General features: G+C 38.6%; 1 protein-coding gene across 1 annotated transcript in view; it reads left to right on the top strand.

The window, feature by feature from the left end:
* LOC117307043 (rho guanine nucleotide exchange factor 3-like) overlaps nt 1-14,565 on the top strand; it is a 52,634-nt gene that overhangs the window by 6,464 nt on the left and 31,605 nt on the right. The window lies entirely within an intron of this gene.

The following is a 14,565-nucleotide window of genomic DNA, read 5'->3' on the forward strand; positions in this document are numbered from 1 at the left end:
CTTCAAACTCTCAATGTATGCACCCTCGTTAGAAGTGAACTTTTAATTAATCTGAAAAGGAATTAAGGTTGTCTAAGTCTTTGAGGATCAGTTTGGGACTGACTCAGTATTAAACTCAGGCCTTAAAGGAACTCATGCAGTCTCAGTAAAGATGAGTCATCGTGCACTGTGTTTAGAGCATAGAGTAAGGAGGGTTGGTCTAGATCAGGATTTAAATAAAGGGGGGCAGGGCAGGTGGACATTTTTCTGTACCTGATTTTCTCTTCCCTTTGAATACCCAATTTTCAATTTGAAATCTACCCTTTAATTATCTTTAAATAAAGGAATAAAAGGGTAGCGAAGAGTTCTTAAACGGGTGTTTAAGAACAAATCACTCACTACTCTTTTATTCCCATTCATAAATGCCCTTTTGTAAAAAAAAAAAGACACTTTGACAATTGAAAATTTATGGTTTGAAATATTTTTTTCAAAAACTTTGTAAAGGATCTGTTTGATGTGCGTGGGTTTTGTGTACGCAAGCGCGCTTAGAAATAGATTACGCGCTTTTACTAATAGCTATGAATTGCGTTTCACATGATAATCTTGCGCGCCCGACACGCAGAAGCCAGCCGGTTATAAACAGCTCCAGCTGGTCATTATCAACCGTTTAAATGCCCCCACGTGACTCGCTCTCCACCAATAGGAGTAGAAAAACTGTCTGGGGTATTATGAATACAAAGTAATGATATTATTCGTTTTCAAAATGCACTGTGTTGATCCTTTTGCAAAGGTAAGGATACAATGAAAAAGACATGGGTGACTAAGAAGAATGTAAAGTGCATGCTTGGATGTGAATGACCGCATAAAATTGCCTTCTTGGAATGATTTGCCACACATAGCCTTTAAAGGCACCGGACAACTTTGGTAATATTGCAAAGAACGTTCTTCTCACTTGGTGTATCCCTGTATAGGCCTAACAAATCTTTCTGACTCAGTTGGTTATCAAAGTTGGAAGAGAATGATGATGAAAGAAAAAACACCCTTGTTGCACGAATTTGTGTGCTTTCAGATGCCTTATGAAAGACTTCATCAGGCCTGAAGTCTTTTTGTACTTGAGTGAGAAATTACCTCTTTCTCAAAAAAACTACGCCACTTCAGAGGGAGCCATTTCTCACAATGATTGATACTATCAACAGCTCTCCATTGCTTGTTACGTAGTAAGTTTTTATGCCAACAGTTATTTTGAGTAATTGCCAATATTGTATGCCTTTGATTGGTCAATGTGTGCAACAGTGCTGATTGCCAATTGCAAACAACATCAGCACTCTTGTCTGTATTTGCATATTGCGTGCTGTAGCTACAAACATAGCATCTGCGTGTTGACAAAATAATATAGCTGAAATTAGTTTCCTAGAAATGAATAATTGAAAGACCTTTTCTCAAAAATATAACTGTTGGGAGTCATAAATTAATGCATATAAATGCAAGAATCGAATTCTGTAGAGCTTGAAAATTAGTTGCATTTGCAGCTGTTATTTCTAAAATAAATTACAGTCAACAACATTTTACTGTTCATACGATTTATCAAGCCTGGTAAGTTCTGGACGCTAATTGATATTGGGAATTTAGATCCAGGTGACTGGTGTTATTTTGGGACATTTGAAGGGGAAAACCATGGAGCAGACTGGCATAAAATTACACAAACAAACAAATACTGCCAGATTGAAATCAATAAGGGCCAACATTAGCCGATTTTACATGATAACCGGGCCTGGAATTTCATCAGCAAGGCTGCTAGGCCATACTAATTTTGCAAAGGGCACTTCCATTGGGAAGTCTTGAAGTGAAAGGGAAACTTTTGAAGGGGCACCAAGGCCAAGACCAGGGGCAACGGAGGCCACAGCACAATGAAAACCAAACCAAACAAGCACAAAAGAAAACAAAACTAACCAATACAACGTGAAATGAAATTTTTAAAAAGGCAAAAGAAATCAAAAGAAACAAGCCAAAACAAAGGCAAGGGAAGATGAGGAAAAAAGGACAAAATAACCTAAAGCTAAGACAATTGTAAGTAAGAGAAGATGAGACCAAAAACAAACAATCAAACAAGCGCCCCAACAAACAGACAAGTACCCCAACAAACGGACAAACACCCAAACCAACACCTCAACAAACAATAAGAAGTACAATGTACATATTGCGGTGAATGATGGTTAATAATTAGGATGCCCTTAATGATTAAAAACAACCTTTAGAAATATGATCATACTTAAAGGCACTGGATGGACCCTTTGGAAATGGACCCTTCCCATGAAATATGTAAATTGCACACAGCGCGTGCGCACTAACGTTTTGGTTGGCAAAATGAGGGAACATCGCGCTGTTTTGTACACGGCTAATGGGTGCGTGACGCAGACGCGATTGCGCGTCTGCTTAGTGCACAATTCTATGGCGTTTGCCAACCAACAGGGTCTGTATGCATGCTAAAAGTAATTAGCATATTTCATGGGAAGGGTCCATTGTCAAAGACCAGTATTCTCACTTTGTGTATCCCAACGTATCATATGCATAAAATTAAAAATATGTGAAAATTTTGGACTCGATTGGTCACGAATTTGCAAGAGAATAATGAAAGGAAAAAACACCCTTGTTGCATATATACGTTGTGTGCTTTTAGTACGAATGAAAGGCTTCAGCTGAAGTGTTGTATTATTTGAGTGATAGATTGACTAGCTGTCTCAGAGGGAGCCGTTTCTCACAATGTTTTACTATCAAAATTGGCAACAGCTCTTCATTGCTCGTTACCAAGTAAGTTTTTATGCTAACAATTATTTTGAGTAACTACCAGTAGTGTCCAGGGACTTTACAAAAGATGATGAACACATACAGTAGCAATTGCACGTGATGAACGAATAACGTGCACTGGGTGACGTGCACACAGATGTGTATTCCCTTGGGGGGAAAACGTGTTTAGGTTTAACAAGCATGAAATCCACATGAAGTGCAGTGTTTATGGCAATGTTTAAAGACACTGGACACTATTGGTAATTGTCAAAGACCAGTCTTCTCTCTTGGTGTATCTCAACATATGCATAAAATAACAAACCTCATCATCATCGGTGATGCTCGGATAGCTCCCTCGCTGAAAGCTCGGAACTTAGGGGTCATTTTTTATTCATCAATGACACTTCAGCCACACATCAACAACATTGTTCGTTTATCATCATATCACATCAGGAATATAGGTAAAATTCGCAAGTACTTGGACAAAAGTGCCACTGAAAAGGTCATTCACGCATTTGTTACTTCTCGTCTTGACAACGGCAATGCTCTAAATCTGAGGTCTCAAAATCAAATTCGCAGAAAACTACTTCTTTCTCGAAAACTATGTAATTTCAGAGGGAGCCGTTTCTCACAATGTTTAACACTATCAACCTCTCCCCATTACTCGTTACCAAGTGAGGTTTTATGCTAATAATTATTTTGAGTAATTACCAATAGTGTCCACTGCCTTTAATGTTTATTTTAAATTGGTAATTTCTGACTTTTCAAAACAAGTTAGTAGGTCAAAGTTAGTAGTAAAAGGTGCATAATTGACATGATGGTATTTGCGCATGGTTTTTGAAGTTACATGTGTGTTGACTTTTGCATTCTCAAAAAGAATGTGGTTTTAAACTTTTACATTTTAAACCATAATATGGCTTTTTGTTTGTTTATAGAAGTCAATGATAAAACATGTCCTCAAATTAATTTGGGGACACCGCCAACATAGGGCTAGATAGCTCAGTTGGTAGAGCGCCTGCACGTTAATCCGGAGGTCGTTGGTTCGAATCCCACTCTAGTCAATTCCTTGTTCAACCACAAAAATCATTTCAAAATTTACACAGTCAGTTTCCCCTGTGGTTTATATTGATATCTGAAACAAAAAGTCGCATCCCCTTAAGGTGATCCCCTGGCTCCCACTTCCCAGGTTGTATCGTACTTTGGGTGTGATCCCTGGCTACACGGCAGTTAACGGTTGAATGGCTTCTGACTGGCACCCGCGAACAAAGATAATGACAAAATAGGGACACAGCCAACATAGGGCTAGATAGCTCAGTTGGTAGAGCGCCGGCACATTAATACGGAGGTCGTTGGTTCGAATCCCTCTCTAGTCAATTCTTTGTTCAACCCAAAACAACAAATTAATTTGATAAGATTTCTGTCCCTTTAAGTTGCCTACACAGCTACCTAAAATTAGACGCAATGATTAGTGTAGGCCATACTGGCTAAACTGTATCGTCTCATTCCGTTCCAAAACGTGGGTCTAAAAGAACTCTGCGTTTTTTAACAAATTAATTGCTGGAGATAACAATTCCGAAAGTTCTCCACAAAATAAATGCCAGTCAAATTTGGGTAAAATTTGCGCAGTGTGCCATTTTGTTTATGTAGCAGACCTTTTTACCTTGCATGATTTTAAAATTTGCGGAACAAACGTTGGGAACAAACTTTGTGGAGAATGTTCGGAATTCTTCAGCAATTATTTTGGTAAAAAAGTTCTCTTAGACCCATGGGGGTCGGAACAAAACTCATTTTCCAGGCATTCACACCGCATAGCGTAGTGCTCCTACAATGGCGGATCCAGGTCACATGTTCAAGGTGGGAGCAAAGGTTAACATTTAAGCATTCAGATGATATTTAATAATATCAAAGTCTTATATAGCACACGTATCTACCAAACAAGGTACTCAAGGCGCCGAGTATATACAAACTTTCACAAAGATAGGTTATTGCAGTGATGAATTCTGAGACCCAATCAGTTAGCACCTGATAAGGGTTTACATAGTGCTACTGCGCATACAGCAGCCACAGCCAGGAACATGGTCCGGGGCGACCCCTTCTCTTATTGTCGAGTGCACTGCCAGGTTCTTAAAACATGCATTACACAACACATGGGACCAACGGCTTTACGTCTCATCCGAAGGACGAAGCAGTGGTTAAGTGTCTTGCTTACAATGCTTGAGGACACAAGTGTCACGGCTGGGGATTCGAACCCACACTCTACTGATCAGAAACACCAAGAGTTGAATTCATGCACTCTTAACCGCTCGGCCAAGACACTTCCATCTTTTGTGGATTTGACATTTTCCTGACAAGTAACTGGTCACCAACCTTTCTGCTACCATGGAGCCTCCCCCCTCCCCCCCCCCCCCCACTTTGTTCAGCTCCATTTTCCAGCATGCGGACATCACAGGGGGACATATGCAACTTGTTTGCCTCCCCCACCCCCATTTGTCTGGTTGGAGTACATTATACATTGTATAACTAATTATTTCATGTTTGGAAAGATGAGTTGCCATAAAGTAATAGCTGTTTTTTCTCCCTTTCTGACTGAAAAACTTGTTTGAGATGTACCCTTGAGCTGTCCAGTCGTCGTAATTACATAAAGTATGAACATAGCTGCAGCTAGCTGGGGTTTTTTCCCTTTCTGATTGTAAAACTTGTGTTTCTGCGAAAAAGACAAAAATTCCAAATGTCTGAGATGTACCCTTGAGCTGTACACGTACAATGTAGGTCACTGTGGTTATGTGTGCATGATGTTTGTTTAGTATTAAAAAAAAGGTCAAAACCCTGACAAAAAGTTACACAACCTGAATTATCTTTCAGAGAACGTGTTCTTGTTAATGAATGCTTGTGTTGTTCGTCATTGCATTTTTTTTTGCACCTGGAATTTCAATATTAAAAACTTTTTTTTTCTCTTTTTTTGTATTCACGGACTTTTCCGAGAATTAAGAATTCAGGGTTCGTTGACGAAATTCCCCAATTATGAATGAAGTAAATGACAATATGAATGACCTAAATGACTGTATTTATTTAAATATTTACCCAGTCAGTTTCACTTTTAGTTAATAACTTGATATTTGAAATAAAAAGTCTTGTGCCCTTGAGTTTGACCCCTTGGCTGCCGTCTCCCAGGTTGTCCATAAACTTAAGTGATCCCTGGCTCTGCAGCAATTTCAGGTCGAGCAAATATAAAAAAGTGAGACTGCCAAGGAAGGGCTAAATCGCTCATCTGGCAGAGCATCCGCACGCTAATCCGGAGGTCACAGATGCAAGTTTTGCTCTAGTCAATTTTTCTCTTTGTTCAACCCAGTAAACACTAAATTATTTGTACAATTTTCACAAGTTAGTTATACTACGTTTGATGGTTTTAAAGATGATTAGAAAGTATCTTCCTAAACTACAATGATGTATACGGGATTTAAGGCATTGCATGGTGAGGTATCAATATACAATTGTTGCACGCTGTGACGGGGTCCATGGCGTTTTGTACACCCGAGGGGGAAAATGGCACCCGAGGCGAAGCCGAGGGTGCCATTTTACCCTGAGGGTGTACAAAACCCATGGATCCCAGTCACAGCGTGCAACAATTGTTTTGTTATACCTTTGTTTAATTGTTATTCCACTTCATCGTCGAACAAGAAACAATTCCCTCAAACCCGCGGTTGTTTCGTACACAGCGCTGGAAATCGACCAACGCTGGGAACGATCAAGGTGATGTACACCAGTGTGCATCACTTTTCATGTTACCCGGCCCCGTCGAGCCATGTAACATGCGTTTTTGTCATGCCTCCTTGATAGGTGGCCTGCCCATCTCCACTTCTTTGATTTGATAGCCAGAGACACAATTTCATCCAATAACTCAAATGGGATTTTGTGGCTTTGAAGTATGCGAGTACATTGTATACAATTACTGTAGGCCTTCTACTGTACTACTTCAAGGAAGTAACAAAGACAATACAATCAGTATGGTCATTCATTGATGCCCTTTGTAATAATTTGAATTCCTTCAAAGGGGTACAATTTACAATGAAAGAGCAAGATTAAAGGCACTGGAATCATTTGGTAACTGTCAAAAACCAGTATTCTCACTTGGTGTACATGTATCCTAACAAATATGCATAAAATAACAAACCTGTGAAAATCTGGGCTTAATTGGTCATTGTATTTGCAAGATAATATCGAAAGAAAAAAAACACAATTTTTTTGCAGTACTTTGTGTCCTTTCAGATGCATAATAAAAGGCTTTAACAGCTGAAGTTTTTCATTGTTTTGAGTTACAAATTATCTCTTTTCAAAAACTACATGTAAGTTACTTCGAGGGAGCCATTTCTTGTTTTATACTACCAACAGCTCTCCATTGCAAGTTTCCATTGCTTGTTAAACCAAGTAAGTTTTTATGCCAACAACTATTTTGAGTAGCTAACAATAGTGTCCAGTGCCTTTAAATATAATAGATTGGAATCCAATGGTGAGACCAATTGGACAAACTTCAAAGTTTGTTTTCCTCTTGAGTTGAAAAGAAAAATAATGATGGCTTTGTATCCAAACAATTTACCCACTTAATGAACATTCACACAACCAGAACATGGGCTCTCGAATTTCTGTTTACGCAAGTAAAAGCTGTCGGTGTAGTAACACTTCAGCAAGACAATTCTCTGAAAGTTGAACTGTGAAAGTCTTTGTTATATTATTTGGGGTCAGGTCAACGCCTGTGAGAAATCCACAAAAACCCATTCATAGCTTTCCTGCACGTTGCTATTGGGAAAGTAACCCAAGTCTGGCATGTTTGTGGTTTGAGGAGGCAGACTTGGCACAGCGGGCTATAAGGTCCTGCGGGTCAGGCCTCATTCTGAGGCTTTGTATCATTAGCCCCTGTATCCTTGGACTGGTACTGCCCTCTCAGCGTACTGTTCTACTTCTTGATTCTTTCTTTCTCTCTTCAAGATCAGCTGATGTGGAGACATCTGGGAAACAGAAACGGAGAGGCTGATTTGGCAGATGTTGTCAGGCCTAACTCTCATTCTATTCGTGGGAGAGGTTGGTGCTGTGAATATTCTTGGGCTGCTTGTCTAAAGTAAATGTTTTTAGATTGGTATTCCTAAGTAGCGACCATCCTGTTGTGTTTGTGTGAAGAGAGAACAGAAGATCAAGTCTTCCTTCGAGTCTGACTCAACTAGGAGTGTTATGTAGTATCTATCGAGATTCAGAGATACATTGCTACAGAAATTGCTTTATGCTGATCTTTGTCACAAGTTGAGTTATCCTTCATTTTGTTGTTTGGCAACATCCTGATCATCATTAACTTCATGAACTTGACACATCACCCAAAGTAAACCCACCTTTTTGAGAGCCTTCTGAAACCATCAATCACTTCAAGAGACATTATGAATCAGGATATTTCTTTCACTGTATTGCGTGACCTGACACTTCAGCTTGGAAATGTCTACAGAACGTGTGCTGCTGGTATAATTAGGGAGCACTTTCATATTCAGGTATGTTTGTAAGGTCTTGTCGTAGTAGCTTTTAGTCAGTCTATTAATTTTGGTTGTACCCTTACAAAGATCCAGAACTTTGGGCCTGCTCAAAATTTTCGAGCAACAATCCCCTCCTCCAATTAGACGCAGTTGCAACGTACTTAAAACAAGAAGGACGTCCTACGACTGGAATTGTCGTACTTGGATCGTACTACGGACATAATATGGTCGGGCGTGATTTAGATGTACATGTGCACAACGACCAGGTCTGTTTGTAGCATGTTTATCCTGTTTACAGACAGACCCAACTAAGGGAACTTCATTGGCTCCCTGTCAGACAAAGAATTGCTTTTAAACTCATACTGTATGTCTACAAGGCTATCAACAACCTTAGTTATCTTTCTGCCATGACTCAACTCCAGAACACTGGTTCCGCTGAACACAGACCAAGACTGCGCTCCTCCACTGATCGGACCCGGCTTGTTGTCCAAAGATCGTACAAGAAAGCTGGTGACATGACTTTCACATCTACCGCGGCTCGTCTTTGGAATGAACTTCCGATCAGTTTTCGTGAAGCGCCGTCTTTGTCTGTTTTCAAGCGGAAATTGAAAACTCATTTGTTTCCGTGATTCACTGTTTTCTTTGTTCCTCTTCTTTGTCAAGCGCTCCGTTCTTCGTGGGGTGCATTAGAAATGCTTGTTTATTATTATTATTATTATTATTATTATTTCCAGTACTTAAGCGACCACGGTCACATTGAAGATGGCCAAAAAATACGTTCAAGCCAGACCAAACCCGTTTTAACGATTTTCCTGTTTACCAATTAATAGCAATGATTCAAGGATAACATGATACACCCTTGTAATTTTTTTTTTTCTTTCAATTTTTCTCTTATTCTCTCCAGAGAGAATGGTCTCATTAAAAACAAAATCCAATTAAAAACTCACTTGCCAGCATTTGTGGGGTTTCTTTGGCCTAAGTAATGACAGTCCTGGACCTTAAGGCCAGTCCGTTACAGACAAACAAATTACTTTGTAGTGTTCTCCAGAGACATTTTTTCGGGGGGGGGGGGGAGGGGTAGGGGTGGGGGGTTGGGTTGCAGTATCATTTTGGGCTGTTGATACAACAACCGTCACGATGATTGTGAGGGGACCTGTGGGGAGGGGGGGGGAAGTCCCGGCTAAAAGATACTCCAATATGAGCCGAGATGCCCCGTTTTAGAAAAAAAATAAAAAATCATGTTCTTTTAACGCAGCCGTCAATTAAGCGGCCGTCAATTAACGCGGCCGTCAATTAAGCGTTTTAACGATTTTCCTAGGACGTGTTCGGATGTTTTGAGAACTAGTTTGGTGTGTCCGAACCTAGCCCAATAAATCCAATGGCTGTTTACCAATTAATAGCAATGATTCAAGGATAACATGATACGCCCTGGTAATTTTTTTTTTCTTTCAATTTTTCTCTTATTCTCTCCAGAGAGAATGGTCTCATTAAAAACAAAATCGAATTAAAAACTCACATGCCAGCATTTGTGGGGTTTCTTTGGCCTAAGTAATGACAGTCCTGAACCTTAAGGCCAGTCCGTTACAGACAAACAAATTACTTTGTAGTGTTCTCCACAGAAATTTTTTCGGGGGGGGGGGGGGTTGCAGTATCATTTTGGGCTGTTGATACAACAACCGTCACGATGATTGCAAGGGGACCTGTGGGGAGGGGGGGGGGAAGTCCCGGCTAAAAGATACTCCAATATGAGCCGAGATGCCCCGTTTTAGAAAAACAAAAAAAAATCATGTTCTTTTAACGCGGCCGTCAATTAAGCGTGTGTATGCACGCCTGCCAGTTGATCCGTCTAAGGAGAATCGCAGTGCAGCGGCTTGGCGGTCAGCGAGCTCACCAATATGGCCGTTTTTTGAGTGAACACCAGGTGTAACTAAAAATCTGTCTCAAAGAGATTTTTATACCAGCGTTTCGCACTGCAATTGATGTTCAGTTTTGTAGATGAATTTTTGGCAGGGTGGCAATTATGTTGGAGGATGGCCAATTCTTTAGCAGGGCGGTCTTAAACTTTGGGAGGATGGCTCAAAACCCAAGTGTGGAGTACTGACTTTGCCATGAGAATTCCACAATGACAGTGTACAGAATTGCTTCTTCATAAAAGGGAAGGTGTTCGTTTGGTAATCACTAATTAAAATTAATGGTAAGGCCACATAATCAAAAAAGATTGTTGATCGGCCCCGACCGACCGTTTAGAAAACCCCGACCCCATTTTTTTTTCTTTCTTTTTTTCTCATAAAAAACAACCTTTTCAATGGTATTTTTTTTCAAAATGTACAGGTTTGAAAAGATGTTTAAAGAATGTTTTTTATTCATGTTTGCAAAGCAAGTCTGAGGTGGGATTCGAACCACTGAGCTAACCTGATCCATTGAATTGACAGTGTGAAACAGTTCTTACAAAACAGTTTTTCAATAAGTTATCTTTTTCTATAAGATTTCTTATTCTTGTGAAATTGAAAAATTGATGGTTGGCTGAAATGGGCTATTTGAAGTCCCACTTACTCAGGAGACTTTTTTTTTGCATTCAGTACATTTATTTCAATGCTGTCATACAAAACAATAATACAATAGCATACATTTATGTCAAAATTAAAACAAGCAATTTAGTATGAGGTATGATTAGGTACACAGTACTTCAAAAAAATAAACAAGTAGTAAAAGAGTTTGGATCTGATGGACTTGAGACTTAACGGCTTTGAACAAAATACAACTTTAAAGGGTTTTATAGATCAAGTTTTTGGTCATGACATGCATCCCTACTCGATGTGTATGTAGTACAATTTACCTGTAGAAGTTTCAATGTTTGTTTTTCTTGAAATTGTTTTACTCATTTCTCAAAAAATACTGCACCTCAGCAAGTAATATTTTTAGGGAAATTTTCTACCATCATTATCTTTACACCGTGTAATTTCAATGTAAATCTGTGGACATTATTTTTGTGTTTTGTGTCGTACTAAATGGACCCAAACCCTTTAAACTGTGATATTGTTTTACCCAAACATTAATGAATTAGCAAATGTTTCAACCAATTTGCTTTTTCTTTTTTTCTGTCTTTTTCTTTTTTTCTGTCTTTCTCTTTGTGAAACCTTTTCTGCAATAGTTTGTTGGAAAGAAAACTTAGTCTAGTTTTTACCTAGCATAGTGTATTCGACAGAAAATTAGCCTGTAACTTCAACATAATGGCTTAGTGTTGAAAGTTCACTTGGTTTTAGACAAAATGTCACGCAATACAATTTTTTGCTATTATTTTTTTCCCGAAGTACTTTTATTATTTCTTTAACTCACCAGAAGCATTTACTATTTTTGCAAAATTTTTAGACACCACCCGGAGCTATAACCTTTCAAAAGCTTTCCCTGATGTAAGAGAACAGACTTCATACTAAGCTAGGGATAGTTACCAGATGTAATTGTAATGCAATTTATATTTATGATTTCATTTGGAAAGGATTAATTTTAAGTCTGAAATTCTAAGTGAACTTCTGAATCTGACCTGATTGCTCTTTACCCCCTGACATGTATGACACAATGTAAGGTCTTGCTACACCTACTCACTTATTACATAAAGTCTATCTTTTTTGTTTTATTCATGTTCTTGGAGTTCTTTTCTCTAATTGAGATTATCAGGAGAAGAGAATGCATAGTAATTTCTTTATGAAGTTCTAAATATTCTGCCAATGTTTCTATTGGGGAAAAAAATGAATCATAATTGTACGTGAAAAGGTGAACGTGAAGTTGTTTATGAACTGTACAAACTGACTAAGGAAGAACAAAGCGCTTCTTTCTGTAAGACTTCAGTGCATTATGAAGTTGTACGGCAGAATGAGTTTGCTATCTCACTTCACCACTTAAAGACACTGTACACTATTGGTAATTGTCAAAGACTAGTCTTCACACTTATCTCATCATATGCATAAAAATAACAAACCTGTGAAAATTTGAGCTCAATCGGTCGTCGAAGTTGAGAGATAATAATGAAAGAATAAAGACCCTTGTTACACGAAGTTGTGTGCTTTCAGATGCTTGATTTCGAGACCTCAAATTCTAAATCTGAGGTCTCGGAATCAAATTCGCAGAAAATTACTTCTTTCTCGAAAACTACATAATTTCAGAGGGAGCGGTCTCTCACAATGTTTCATACTATCAACCTCTCCCCATTACTCCTTACCAAGTAAGGTTTTATGCTAATAAATATTTTGAGTAATTACTAATAGTGTCCACTGCCTTTAAACACCCTAAACCATAGTATGGTCCTAACTGCCTGAGCTCATGTGTTTACATCCGCTGATTTCAAACACTACTATGGTTTCAGTTCATCATCTAACAGTAAGCACCATGCTGCAGTGCAACTTGGTTAATGCGCATGTGAAGAACCAATTCAAATGAGATTAAAAAGCATAGCAGTAAAACCCATCAGTAAAACAAGTTTTCAAAATTAAGTTTTCACCATAATTTTAACGTAAGTTTTCAACCATAAAGTTGGCAATGGTTTGCCACGTCATTGATTATAGATGGCTAAAAAGAAAACTTGTGAAATTGCCTTTTCAAGCCATTTTGCTCAAAAAAACCTGTTGGCAAAGTTATCTGTGTAATAAAGCACATTAACAAACACCCTTTAGTTAGTGTTGCAGTTTTTAAAGAAGAAAATACAACCCTGCATAAGTAAGCATGGTCTGAAAAAAAACTCCACCCAAAAACCAAAGTCTAATCTTCTGTCACAATTGAAGGAAACCTGTTATTAAAAAGAGGATAAACCCTAGACCGCTTAGGGTTTGCAAGTGAGGTATGATTGTGTTTACTCAATTAAAAAGTGTGCCCTAAAGGTAACAACTTTACCTCTGTAAACCTATTGGCGGCAGCCAAGGTGAGCATTCAGCAAGTATTTCCAGCAGCTTAGGTGACTAATGAGAAATTCAATGATTTATTATCTAGAGCTTAAAAGGGTCATAGCTATGTTAGAGCATTTAATAAGAGTTGTTATTTTGCAAGCAGTTATTTTCTTTGGATTATTTTGTACCTCTAAGTCTAAGACTAGGGTTGAAGTAGGGACTGTTTGTAAACATGAGAGGGTAAGACAATACACAAGGCCTGAACACAATGGTGGGAGAACAGAATTGTACTTGGACCAAGGGAGGGATAGTTTAGACAGGTAGCCTGCAGGTCACATTCAAGGTCTCTTCTGTAAGCTTTAAGGGGAACTTTGAGGATGTCTCAGGCTACCTCTCCACCCACATAGCCTGAAGGTTTGTTGTGATTAAGGATCAAACTTTCCAGGGTGAAGGACTGGAAGGGGGAAACTGAGCTTTGTCTTGAGTCCCAAATGGCACTGGAAGGGGATTATTTGTGGATTGAGGAAGTTTCCTTTTGAGCCAACAGATTTATTTTCGTTATTTTCATTTCGGGCGAGGCTGTTTAGCTCAAAAAGAAGTATAGATTGACACTGGTCTACACTGAAATTCCCCAAAAATTGTTATCAGGTATGATATTCTTTCTTTTTTTGATTTCCAATTTTTTTGCAGAGCCATGAAATTGGGCCCAGTTCATCAGTAAACTTAAATTAAAATTATAGCTTGTCAAGTAAACTTAAATTAAAATTATAGCTTGTCAAGTAAACTTAAATTAAAATTATAGCTTGTCAAGTAAACTTAACCTGTAAAAGCGACTGCTCAAGGCAAGTTTTCTTGGTTAGATATTTAGAAAAAAAATTATTATTAAAACTATTAATTGCGAATTAATGTCCCAAATTTAAGTTGCTTTCCTCGGTGTGTCAGCTATTTTATGGATACGTTGAGATACACCAACTGTAAAGACTAGTCTTTGACAATTACCAATAGTGTCCAGTGTCTTTAGCATTAATTTTGTTTTGTATAGTGCCTTTCAAACTACACAAAGCGCTTCACAAAAAAACCACATTAAAAACACAAGACCAAAAAATAGCATATGGTGTTTGTATAACATGATCACTCATTTTCAATAAACCCGGGGGGGGGGGGGGGGGGTTGTCTGTTTCGATGTTTTCCCCAAAATGTGGGCATGAATAATTCTGATAAAGTATGTTAAATGCTGGACTAAAAATTGGGCGCCAATACAGGGTGCTTTATCCATACTTGTACAACAATTTATCGGTGACAGATTTGTAGTTATTGGCTATTTCCTGCCTACTCAAGGCCAGCACCCTTCTCTATATGTCATTCCAGTTCCTTAAGGTAAAAATACCCTTTAGCCTCCCCCTTGCTAAAGT

The sequence above is a fragment of the Asterias rubens genome, chromosome 2 (genome assembly GCF_902459465.1).
Source record: "Asterias rubens chromosome 2, eAstRub1.3, whole genome shotgun sequence".
Taxonomy (NCBI): Eukaryota; Metazoa; Echinodermata; class Asteroidea; order Forcipulatida; family Asteriidae; genus Asterias; species Asterias rubens.